Consider the following 12,290-nt stretch of genomic DNA (forward strand, 5'->3'; position numbering starts at 1 on the left):
GTGACAGTACCCCCCCCCCCAAGGGTGCGGACTCCGGCCGCAAAACCTTGACCTATAGGGGAGGGTCTGGGTGGGCGTCTGTCCGCGGTGGCGGCTCTGGCGCGGGACGCGGACTCCACTTCATCATTGTCTTAGTCCGCCTTATTGTCCGCCTCCGTGGCTTTCTCACCATGGCCACCCCTCTCAATGACCCCACTGGACAGAGGGGCTGCTTGGGACAGAGGGGCAGCTCGGGACAGAGGTGAAGCAGCTGCTCGGGACAGAGGGACAACTGCTCGGGACAGAGGGGACGCTGCTCGGGACAGAGGGGCGGCAGCAGCTTGGGACAGAGGGGCGATAGCAGCTCGGGACAGAGGGGCGATAGCAGCTCGGGACAGAGGGGCGGCAGCTGCTCGGGACAGAGGGGCGGCAGCTGCTCGGGACAGAGGGGCGGCAGCTGCTCGGGACAGAGGGGCGGCAGCTGCTCGGGACAGAGGGGCGGCAGCAGCTCGGGACAGAGGGGCGGCAGCAGCTCGGGACAGAGGGGCGGCAGCTGCTCTGGACAGAGGGGCGGCAGCTGCTCTGGACAGAGGGGCGGCAGCTGCTCTGGACAGAGGGGCGGCAGCTGCTCTGGACAGAGGGGCAGCTGCTCGGGCGGCCCCTGGCTGACTGGCGGCACTGGCGGCCCCTGGCTTACTGGCGGCCCCTGGCTGACTGGCGGCACTGGCGGCCCCTGGCTGACTGGCGGCACTGGCGGCCCCTGGCTGACTGGCGGCACTGGCGGCCCCTGGCTGACTGGCGGCACTGGCGGCCCCTGGCTTACTGGCGGCCCCTGGCTGACTGGCGGCACTGGCGGCCCCTGGCTGACTGGCGGCACTGGCGGCGCTGGGCAGACGGGCGGCACTGGCGGCGCTGGGCAGACGGGCGGCACTGGCGGCGCTGGGCAGACGGGCGGCACTGGCGGCGCTGGGCAGACGGGCGGCACTGGCGGCGCTGGGCAGACGGCGGCACTGGCGGCGCTGGAGAGGAGGAAGGCTCTGGAAGCGCCGGACTGAGTAGCTCTCGTAGCGCCGAACAGGCGGGAGACTCCGGCAGCGCTAGAGAGGAGGAATCACCTGTAAGGATGGGCCGGAGAGACAGACTGGTACGGGGGGCTGCCACCGGAGGGCTGGTGCGTGGAGGTGGTGACGGATAGACCGGGCCGTGCAGGCGCACTGGAGCTCTTGAGCACCGAGCCTGCCCAACCTTACCCGGTTGAATGGTCCCGGTCGCCCTGCCAGTGCGGCGAGGTGGAATAGCCCGCACTGGGTTATGCAGGCGAACCGGGGACACCGTGCGCAAGGCTGGTGCCATGTAAGCCGGCCCAAGGAGACGCACTGGAGACCAGATACGTAGAGCCGGCTTCATGGCACTTGGCTCGATGCCCACTCTAGCCCGGCCGATACGCGGAGCTGGAATGTACCGCACGCTCCACAGCATAACACGGTGCCTGCCCGGTCTCTCTAGCCCCCCGGTAACCACAGGAAGTTAGCTCAGGTCTCCTACCTGGCGTAGCCATACTCCCTGTTAGCCCCCCCCCCCCCCAATACATTTTTGGGGCTGACTCCCGGGCTTCCTTGCCAACCGTGTTCCCTCATATCGCCGGCTCCTCTCTCCGGCTGCCTCTGCTCTCCTCGCTGCCTCCACCTGTTCCCATGGAAGGCGATCCTTTCCCGCCAGGATCTCCTCCCATGTGTAGCAACCCTTGCCGTCCAACACATCGTCCCAAGTCCATTCCTCCTTGTGCCGCTGTTGCCCGTTACCACGCCGCTTGGTCCTGTTGGGGTGGGTGATTCTGTAACGACGTTCGTCTGTACGAGAGGCGGACCAAAGCGCAGCGTGGTGGTTACTCATGTTCTTTAATGGAAAATGAACGATACATGAAATAACTTAAATCTACAAAACAACAAACGGACCGTGAAAAACCTATACAGCCTATCCTGTGACAACAAACACAGTGACAGGAACAATCACCCACAAACACACAGTGAAACCCAGGCTACCTAAGTATGATTCTCAATCAGAGACAACTAATGACACCTGCCTCTGATTGAGAACCATACTAGGCCGAAAACATAGAAATGCCCCAAAACATAGAAAAACAAACAGACTGCCCACCCAACTCACGCCCTGACCATACTAAATAAATACAAAACAACGGAAAATCAAGGTCAGAACGTGACAGAAGCATTACAGTGAAATGCTTACTTACAAGCCCTTAACCAACAAAGCTTGAAGAAATTTAAGTATCAAATAATTAAAAAGCAGCAGTAAAATAACAGTAGTGAGGCTATGTACAGGGGGTACCGGTACGGAGTCAACGTTCAAATTAATTGAGGTAATATGCACATGTAGGGAGATTTAAAGTGACTATACATAGATAATAAACAGAGAATAGCAGCAGCGTAAAAGAGGGATGTGGGTAGCCCTTTGACTAGCTGTTCAGGAGTCTTATAGCTTGGGGGTAGAAGCTGTTTAGAAGCCTCTTGGACCTAGACTTGGCGCTCCGGTACCGCTTGCCATGCGGTAGCAGAGAGAATAGTCCATGACTAGGGTGGCTGGAGTCTTTGACCATTTTTAAGGCCTTCCTCTGACACTGCCTGGTATAGAGATCCTGGATGGCAGGAAGCTTAGCCCCAGTGATGTACTGGGCCGTACTCACTACCCTCTGTAGTGCCGTGCTGTTAGAGGCTGATCAGTTGCCATACAGCCTTCGATGGTGCAGCTGTAGAACCTTTTAAGGATCTGAGGACCCATGCCAAATCTTTTCAGTCTCCTGAGGGGGAATAGTCTTAGTTGTCTTAGTGTGTCTTAGTCTTAGTGTGTTTGGACCATGATAGTTTGTTGGTGATGTGGACACCAAGGAACTTGAAGCTCTCAACCTGCTCCACTACAGCCCCATTGATGAGAATGGGGGCATGCTCGGTCCTCCTTTTCCTGTAGTCCACAATCATCTCCTTTGTCTTGATCACGTTGAGGGAGAGGTTGTTGTCCTGGCACCACACGGCCAAGTCACTGACCTCCTCCATATAGGCTGTGTCATCGTTACTGGTGATCAGGCCTACCACTGTTGATGATGGTGTTGGAGTCATGCCTGGCCATGCAGTCTTGAGTGAACAGGGAGTACAGGAGGGGACTGAGCACGCACCCCTGAAGGGCCCCCGTGTTGAGGATCAGTGTAGCGGATGTGTCGTTACCTACCCTTACCACTGGGGGCGGCCCGTCAGGAAGTCCAGGATTCAGTTGCAGAGGGGGGTGTTTAGTCCCAGGGTCCTTAGCTTAGTGATGAGTTTTGAGGGCACTATGGTGTTGAACGCTGAGCTGCAGTTAATGAATAGCATTCTCTCACAGGTGTTCCTTTTGTCCAGGTGGGAAAGGGCAGTGTTGAGTGCAATAGAGATTGCATCATCTGTGGATATGTTGGGGTGGTATACAAATTTGAGTGGGTCTAGGGTTTCTGGGATAATGGTGTTGATGTGAGCCATGACCAGCCTTCCAAAGCACTTCATGGCTACAGATGTGAGTGGTATGGGTCGGTAGTCATTTAGGCAGGTCACCTTAGTGTTCTTGGGCACAGGGACTATGGTGGTCTGCTTGAAACATATTACTATGACAGACTCAGTCAGGGAGAGGTTGAAAATGTCAGTGAAGACACTTGCCAGTTGGTCAGCGCATGCTCAGAGTACACGTCCTGGTAATCCGTCTGGCCCTGAGGCCTTGTGAATATTGACCTACAGGTCTTACTCACATCGGCTACAGAGAGGATGATCACACAGTCATTCGGAACAGCTGATGCTTACATGCAGGCTTCAGTGTAACTTGCCTCGGGAACAGGCATAGAAATAATTTAGCTCGTCTGGTAGGCGCATGTCACTGGGCAGCTCTCGGCTGTGCTTCCCTTTGTAGTCTGTAATAGTTTGCAGGCCCTGGTACATCCTACGAGCGTTGGAGCAGGTGTAGTACGATTCAATTTTAGTCCTGTATTGACGCTTTGCCTGTTTGATGGTTTGTCAGAGGACATAGCGAGATTCCTAGTAAGCTTCCAGGTTAGAGTCCCGCTCCTTGAAAGTGGCAGCTCTACCCTTTAGCTCAGTGCGGATGTTGCCTGTAATCCATGGCTTCTGGTTGGGGTATTACGTTCAGTCACTGTGGGGATGATATCATCGACGCACTTATAGATGTAGTCAGTGAGTGGTGTACTCATCAATGCCATCGGATGAATCCCGGAACATATTCTAGTCTGTGCTAGCAAAACAGTCCTGTAGCTTAACATCTGCTTCATCTGACGACTTTCTTATTGACTGAGTCACTGGTGCTTCCTGCTTTAGTTTTTGCTTGTAAGCAGGAATCAGGAGGATTATGGTCAGATTTGCCAAATGGATGGCGAGGGAGAGCTTTTTATGCGTCTCTGTGTGTGGAGTAAAGATGGTCTAGAGTTTTTTTCCTCTGGTTGCAAATTTAACATGCTGGTAGAAATTAGGTAAAACGGATTTGAGTTTCCCTGCATTAAAGTCCCCGGCCACTAGTAGCGCCGCCGCTGGATGAGCGTTTTCCTGTTTGTTTATGGCCGTATACAGCTCATTGAGTGAGGTCTTAGTGCCAGCATTGGTTTGTGGTGGTATATAGACAGCTACAAAAAATACAAATGAAAACTCTTGGTAAATAGTGTGTTCTACAGCTTATCATGAGATACTCTACCTCAGGTGAGCAAAACTTGAGACTTCCTTAGATTTTGTTTACCAGCTGTTGTTTACTAATATACATAGACCGCCACCCCTTGTCTTACCAGATGCTGCTGTTTTATCCTGCCGAAAAAGCTTCAAACCTGCCTGCTGTATGTCATTCATGTCGTCGTTCAGCCACGACTTGGTGAAACATAAGATATTACAGTTTTTAATGTCCCGTTGGTAGGATATACGTGACCGTAGTTTGTCTATTTTATTATCGATTGATTGTACGATGGCTAATAGGACCGATGGTAAAGGTAGATTACCCTCTCGGTGACGGATCCTTACAAGGCCCCCCGAACTTTGTCCCCGATATCTCCGTCTCTTTCTACTGCGAATGACGGGGATGAGGGCCTTGTTGGTTATCTGGAGTAAATCCTTCCCGTCCTACTCGTTAAAGAAAAAGTATTCATCCAGTACGGGATGAGTAATCACTGTCCTGATATCTAGAAGCTCTTTTCGGTCATAAGACATGGTGGCAGAAACATTACGTACAAAGTAAGTTACAAATAACACAAAGAAACATACACAATAGTACAATTGGTTACGGGATCGTAAAACGGCAGCCATCTCCTTCGGCGCCATGCTCTCCTTCTTTAACTATCCTAGTGAGCACTTCTGGTCCCCACAAGGATAGTAAAAACAAAAACGCACACTTTCACACACACACACACACACACACACACACACACACATTTTGATGGAAGGTGCTGGTAACCTTTGTTTAAGTCAGTCATAACAATTAGGCTAACCAGCCAATCTTCATCAGCCTATGTTATAATTTTTGCTATTCTAGGTGAGCATTTAAGCGTTTAAAACTCACAATTGTGAAGTTGCTGGCTCGTTAGCTATGCTATAGAGAGAGATCCAAGATGGCGTAGCAGTCGGACGTTTTGTCGTGTCCCTTGTATATATCGTTTTTTTTACATTTTTTTTTCTTCGCATATCTTTTAAAACATTTTGCTAAACCTCAACTTCTAAATACTCTCCTGCAACCTGCCTCACCCAATGTAGCTATTTTTTCTAAAGTACTTATATTTACTTCGGATCCGGATCCCCTCAACTGAAGCTAGCCAGCTAACTACCAGGTATCAGTCAGCAAACCATTGCTAGCGGTCTTCAGCTAACCGGTCATCAGCTAACCTTTAGCTCGGAAAGCTCTCGCCAGTTCGAACAACGCAACTCTAACCAGAGCATAACGGACCTATACTTTTTTATCCCCGGATTCCCACCGGATTCCCAGCGTAAACGGAACATTTTCAGCTGGATCTTCACAACTAGCTAACTAGCTAACCGCAACCCCGGATGATTACTCCTGGCGAGCGTTTCCACCCACTTAGCTTGAAGCTAGCCCGGCCAGAGCTCCTGTGCTACCACCGAAGCATACTCCTGGGCTACAATATCCGGACCCACGACCGGTCTATTGATGTCACCGCATGAAGAGGCATAAACAGACTCACCCCATCGCGACGCCCCCCAAAGGCTAACTTTATAACTTTCTACTTTCTAACTTTCTATCTCCTTGCTTGCTAATTCGGCCTGCTAACTGCTAGCTTGTTTAGCCCCGGTCCGCTAACTGCTACCTTGTTTAGCCCCGGTCTGCTAACTGCTACCTTGTTTAGCCCCGGCCTACTACCTGTTAGCTTGTTAGCACAGGCCTGCTAACCGTCTGAATCGCCGCGTCCCAAACACTCACTGGACCCATATTTAGTTTCAATCTCTTTTCGATTTTTAATTTGTTTATACCTACCTTCTGGTAACCTGCCTCACCCAATGTGATACGGAATCGCTATTATTTTATTTTATTTGTATTTATTATTTTTAGAACACACTCAAGAACCTCCAGAAGCTAACCAGCTAACTAGCTACAAGCTATTTAGTCATTGTTAGCCACTGCTAGCGGCTTTTACCTTACCTTCTGCACAGCCAGCCAGTTTTTTTAACCTGGATAATACTCGCCAGTCCAGCTTCCCTGCCCCATCCACCGCTGCCCCCTGGACACTGATCACTTGGCTACATAGCTGATGCATGCTGGACTGTCCATTAATCACGGTACTCCATTCTGCTTGTTTATGTTTTATCTGTCGGCCCCAGCCACACTCAGGCTCTGTGTGTAGTTAATCCGACCCTCCCTGCCTAGTCAACGCCATTATACCTGCTGTTGTTGTGCTAGCTGATTAGCTGTTGTTGTCTCACCTACTGTTTTAGCTACTGTTTTAGCTAGCTCTCCCAATTCAACACCTGTGATTACTGTATGCCTCGCTGTATGTCTCTCTCAAATGTCAATATGCCTTGTATACTGTTGTTCAGGTTAGTTATCATTGTTTTAGTTTACAATGGAGCCCCTAGTTCCACTCTTCATACCCCTGATACCTCCTTTGTCCCACCTCCCACACATGCGGTGACCTCACCCATTACAACCAGCATGTCCAGAGATACAACCACTCTCATCATCACCCAGTGCCTGGGCTTACCTCCGCTGTACCCGCACCCCACCATACCCCTGTCTGCGCATTATGCCCTGAATATATTCTACCATGCCCAGAAATCTGCTCCTTTTATTCTCTGTCCCCAACGCTCTAGACGACCAGTTTTGATAGCCTTTAGCCGCACCCTCATTCTACTCCTCCTCTGTTCCGCGGGTGATGTGGAGGTAAACCCAGGCCCTGCATGTCCCCAGGCACCCTCATTTGTTGACTTCTGTGATCGAAAAAGCCTTGGTTTCATGCATGTCAACATCAGAAGCCTCCTCCTTAAGTTGGTTTTACTCACTGCTTTAGCACACTCTGCTAACCCTGATGTCCTTGCCGTGTCTGAATCCTGGCTCAGGAAGGCCACCAAAAATTCTGAGATTTCCATACCCAACTATAACATTTTCCGTCAAGATAGAACTGCCAAAGGGGGAGGAGTTGCAGTTTACTGCAGAGATAGCCTGCAAAGTAATGTCATACTTTCCAGGTCCATACCCAAACAGTTCGAACTACTAATTTTGAAAATTACTCTCTCCAGAAATAAGTCTCTCACTGTTGCCGCCTGCTACCGACCCCCCTCAGCTCCCAGCTGTGCCCTGGACACCATTTGTGAATTGATCGCCCCCCATCTAGCTTCAGAGTTTGTTCTGTTAGGTGACCTAAACTGGGATATGTTTAACACCTCGGCAGTCCTATAATCTAAGCTAGATGCCCTCAATCTCACACAAATCATCAAGGAACCCACCAGGTACAACCTTAAATCTGTAAACAAGGGCACCCTCATAGACGTCATCCTGACCAACTGGCCCTCCAAATACACCTCCGCTGTCTTCAACCAGGATCTCAGCGATCACTGCCTCATTGCCTGTATCCGCTAGGTAGCTGCAGTCAAACCACCCCTCATCACTGTCAAACGCTCCCTAAAACACTTCTGTGAGCAGGCCTTTCTAATTGACCTGGCCCGGGTATCCTGGAAGGACATTGACCTCATCCCGTCAGTTGAGGATGCCTGGTCATTCTTTAAAAGTAACTTCCTCACCATTTTAGATAAGCATGCTCCGTTCAAAAAATGCAGAACTAAGAACAGATACAGCCCTTGGTTCACTCCAGACCTGACTGCCCTCGACCAGCACAAAAATATCCTGTGGCGGACTGCAATAGCATCGAATAGTCCCCGCGATATGCAACTGTTCAGGGAAGTCAGGAACCAATACACGCAGTCAGTCAGGAAAGCTAAGGCCAGCTTCTTCAGGCAGAAGTTTTCATCCTGTAGCTCCAACTCCAAAAAGTTCTGGGACACTGTGAAGTCCATGGAGAACAAGAGCACCTCCTCCCAGCTGCCCACTGCACTGGGGCTAGGTAACATGGTCACCACCGATAAATCCATGATTATCGAAAACTTCAACAAGCATTTCTCAACAGCTGGCCATGCCTTCCACCTGGCTACTCCAACCTCGGCCAACAGCTCCGCCCCGCCCCCCCCCCCCCCCCCCCCCCCCCCGCAGCTACTCGCCCAAGCCTCTCCAGGTTCTCCTTTACCCAAATCCAGATAGCAGATGTTCTGAAAGAGCTGCAAAACCTGGACCCGTACAAATCAGCTGGGCTTGACAATCTGGACCCTCTATTTCTGAAACTATCCGCCGCCATTGTCACAACCCCTATTACCAGCCTGTTCAACCTCTCTTTCATATCGTCTGAGGTCCCCAAGGATTGGAAAGCTGCCGCAGTCATCCCCCTCTTCAAAGGGGGAGACACCCTGGACCCAAACTGTTACAGACCTATATCCATCCTGCCCTGCCTATCTAAGGTCTTCGAAAGCCAAGTCACCGACCATCTCGAATCCCACCGTACCTTCTCCGCTGTGCAATCTGGTTTCCGAGCCGGTCACGGGTGCACCTCAGCCACGCTCAAGGTACTAAACAATATCATAACCGCCATCGATAAAAGACAGTACTGTGCAGCCGTCTTCATCGACCTTGCCAAGGCTTTCGACTCTGTCAATCACCATATTCTTATCGGCAGACTCAGTAGCCTCGGCTTTTCGGATGACTGCCTTGCCTCGTTCACCAATTACTTTGCAGACAGAGTTCAGTGTGTCAAATCTGAGGGCATGCTGTCCGGTCCTCTGGCAGTCTCTATGGGGGTGCCACAGGGTTCAAACCTCGGGACGACTCTTTTCTCTGTATATATCAATGATGTTGCTCTTGCTGCGGGCGATTCCCTGATCCACCTCTACGCAGACGACACCATTCTATATACTTCCGGCCCGTCCTTGGACACTGTGCTATCTAACCTCCAAACGAGCTTCAATGCCGTACAACACTCCTTCCGTGGCCTCCAACTGCTCTTAAACGCTAGTAAAACCAAATGCATGCTTTTCAACCGTTCGCTGCCTGCACCCGCACGCCTGACCAGCATCACCACCCTGGATGGTTCCGACCTTGAATATGTACCTATAAGTACCTAGGTGTCTGGCTAGACTGTAAACTCTCCTTCCAGACTCATATCAAACATCTCCAATCGAAAATCAAATCAAGAGTCGGCTTTCTATTCCGCAACAAAGCCTCCTTCACTCACGCCTCCAAACTTACCCTAGTAAAACTGACTATCCTACCGATCCTCGACTTCGGCGATGTCATCTACAAAATTGCTTCCAACACTCTACTCAGCAAACTGGATGCAGTTTATCACAGTGCCATCCGTTTTGTCACTAAAGCACCTTATACCACCCACCACTGTGACTTGTATGCTCTAGTCGGCTGGCCCTCGCTACATATTCGCCACCAGACCCACTGGCTCCAGGTCATCTACAAGTCCATGCTAGGTAAAGCTCCGCCTTATCTCAGTTCACTGGTCACGATGGCAACACCCATCCGTAGCACGCGCTCCAGCAGGTGTATCTCACTGATCATCCCTAAAGTCAACACCTCATTTGGCCGCCTTTCGTTCCAGTTCTCTGCTGCCTGTGACTGGAACGAATTGCAAAAATCGCTGAAGTTGGAGACTTTTATCTCCCTGACCAACTTCAAACATCTGCTATCTGAGCAGTTAACCGATCGCTGCAGCTGTACATAGTCTATCGGTAAATAGCCCACCCATTTTTACCTACCTCATCCCCATACTGTTTTTATTTATTTACTTTTCTGCTCTTTTGCACACCAATATCTCTACCTGTACATGACCATCTGATCATTTATCACTCCAGTGTTATTAATCTGCAAAATTGTAATTATTCGCCTACCTCCTCATGCCTTTTGCACACAATGTATATAGACTCCCCTTTTTTTTCCTACTGTGTTATTGACTTGTTAATTGTTTACTCCATGTGTAACTCTGTGTTGTCTGTTCACACTGCTATGCTTTATCTTGGCCAGGTCGCAGTTGCAAATGAGAACTTGTTCTCAACTAGCCTACCTGGTTAAATAAAGGTGAAAAAAAAAAAAAAAAAAAAAAAAAAAAAAAACATTTTTAAACCAAGAGAATGGTATGGAGCATGTTATGGAGCTATATGGAGAATATTATGTAGCATGTTATGGAGCCATATGGAGAATGTTATGGAGCATGTTATGGAGCCATATGGAGAATGTTATGTAGCATGTTATGGAGCCATATGGAGAATGTTATGGAGCCATATGGAGAATGTTATGGAGCCATATGGAGAATGTTATGGAGCCGTATGGAGAATGTTATGGAGCATGTTATAGAGCCATATGGAGAATGTTATGGAGAATGTTATGGAGCCATATGGAGAATGTTATGGAGCGATATCGAGAATGTTATGAAGCATGTTATAGAGCCACATGGAGAATGTTATGGAGCATGTTATGGAGCCATATGGAGAATGTTATGGAGCCATATGGAGAATGTTATGGAGCCATATGGAGAATGTTATGGAGCATGTTATAGAGCCATATGGAGAATGTTATTGAGCATGTTATGGAGCCATATGGAGAATGTTATGGAGCCATATAGAGAATGTTATGGAGCATGTTATGGAGCCATATGGAGAATGTTATGGAGCCATATTGAGAATGTTATGGAGCCATATGGAGAATGTTATGGAGCCATATGGAGAATGTTATGGAGCCATATGGAGAATGTTATGGAGCCATATGGAGAATGTTATGGAGCATGTTATGGAGCCATATGGAGAATGTTATGGAGTATTTTATGGAGCCATATGGAGAATGTTATTGAGCATGTTATGGAGCCATATGGAGAATGTTATGGAGCCATATGGAGAATGTTATGGAGCATGTTATGGAGCCATATGGAGAATGTTATGGAGCCATATTGAGAATGTTATGGAGCCATATGGAGAATGTTATGGAGCCATATGGAGAATGTTATGGAGCCATATGGAGAATGTTATGGAGCATGTTATAGAGCCATATGGAGAATGTTATGGAGCATGTTATGGAGCCATATGAAGAATGTTATGGAGTATTTTATGGAGCCATATGGAGAATGTTATGGAGTATTTTATGGAGCCATATGGAGAATGTTATGAAGCATGTTATAGAGTCACATGGAGAATGTTATGGAGCATGTTATGGAGCCATATGGAGAATGTTATGGAGCCATATGGAGAATGTTATGGAGCCATATGGAGAATGTTATGGAGCATGTTATAGAGCCATATGGAGAATGTTATATTGAGCATGTTATGGAGCCATATGGAGAATGTTATGGAGCGATATCGAGAATGATATGGAGCATGTTATAGAGCCATATGGACAATGTTATGGAGCATGTTATAGAGCCATATGGACAATGTTATGGAGCATGTTATGGAGAATGTTATGGAGAATATTATGGAGCATGTTATGGAGCATGTTATGGAGCCATATGGAGAATGTTATGGAGCATGTTATGGAGAATGTTATAGAGCCATATGGAGAATGTTATGGAGCATGTTGTGGAGCCATATGGAGAATGTTATGGAGCATGTTATGGAGCATGTTATAGAGCCATATGAAGAATGTTATGGAGCATGTTATAGAGCCATATGGAGAATGTTATGGAGCATGTTATGGAGCATGTTATAGAGCCATATGAAGAATGTTATGGAGCA

This window comes from Oncorhynchus mykiss, chromosome 11 (genome assembly GCF_013265735.2).
Source record: "Oncorhynchus mykiss isolate Arlee chromosome 11, USDA_OmykA_1.1, whole genome shotgun sequence".
In the NCBI taxonomy this organism is placed as follows: domain Eukaryota; kingdom Metazoa; phylum Chordata; class Actinopteri; order Salmoniformes; family Salmonidae; genus Oncorhynchus; species Oncorhynchus mykiss.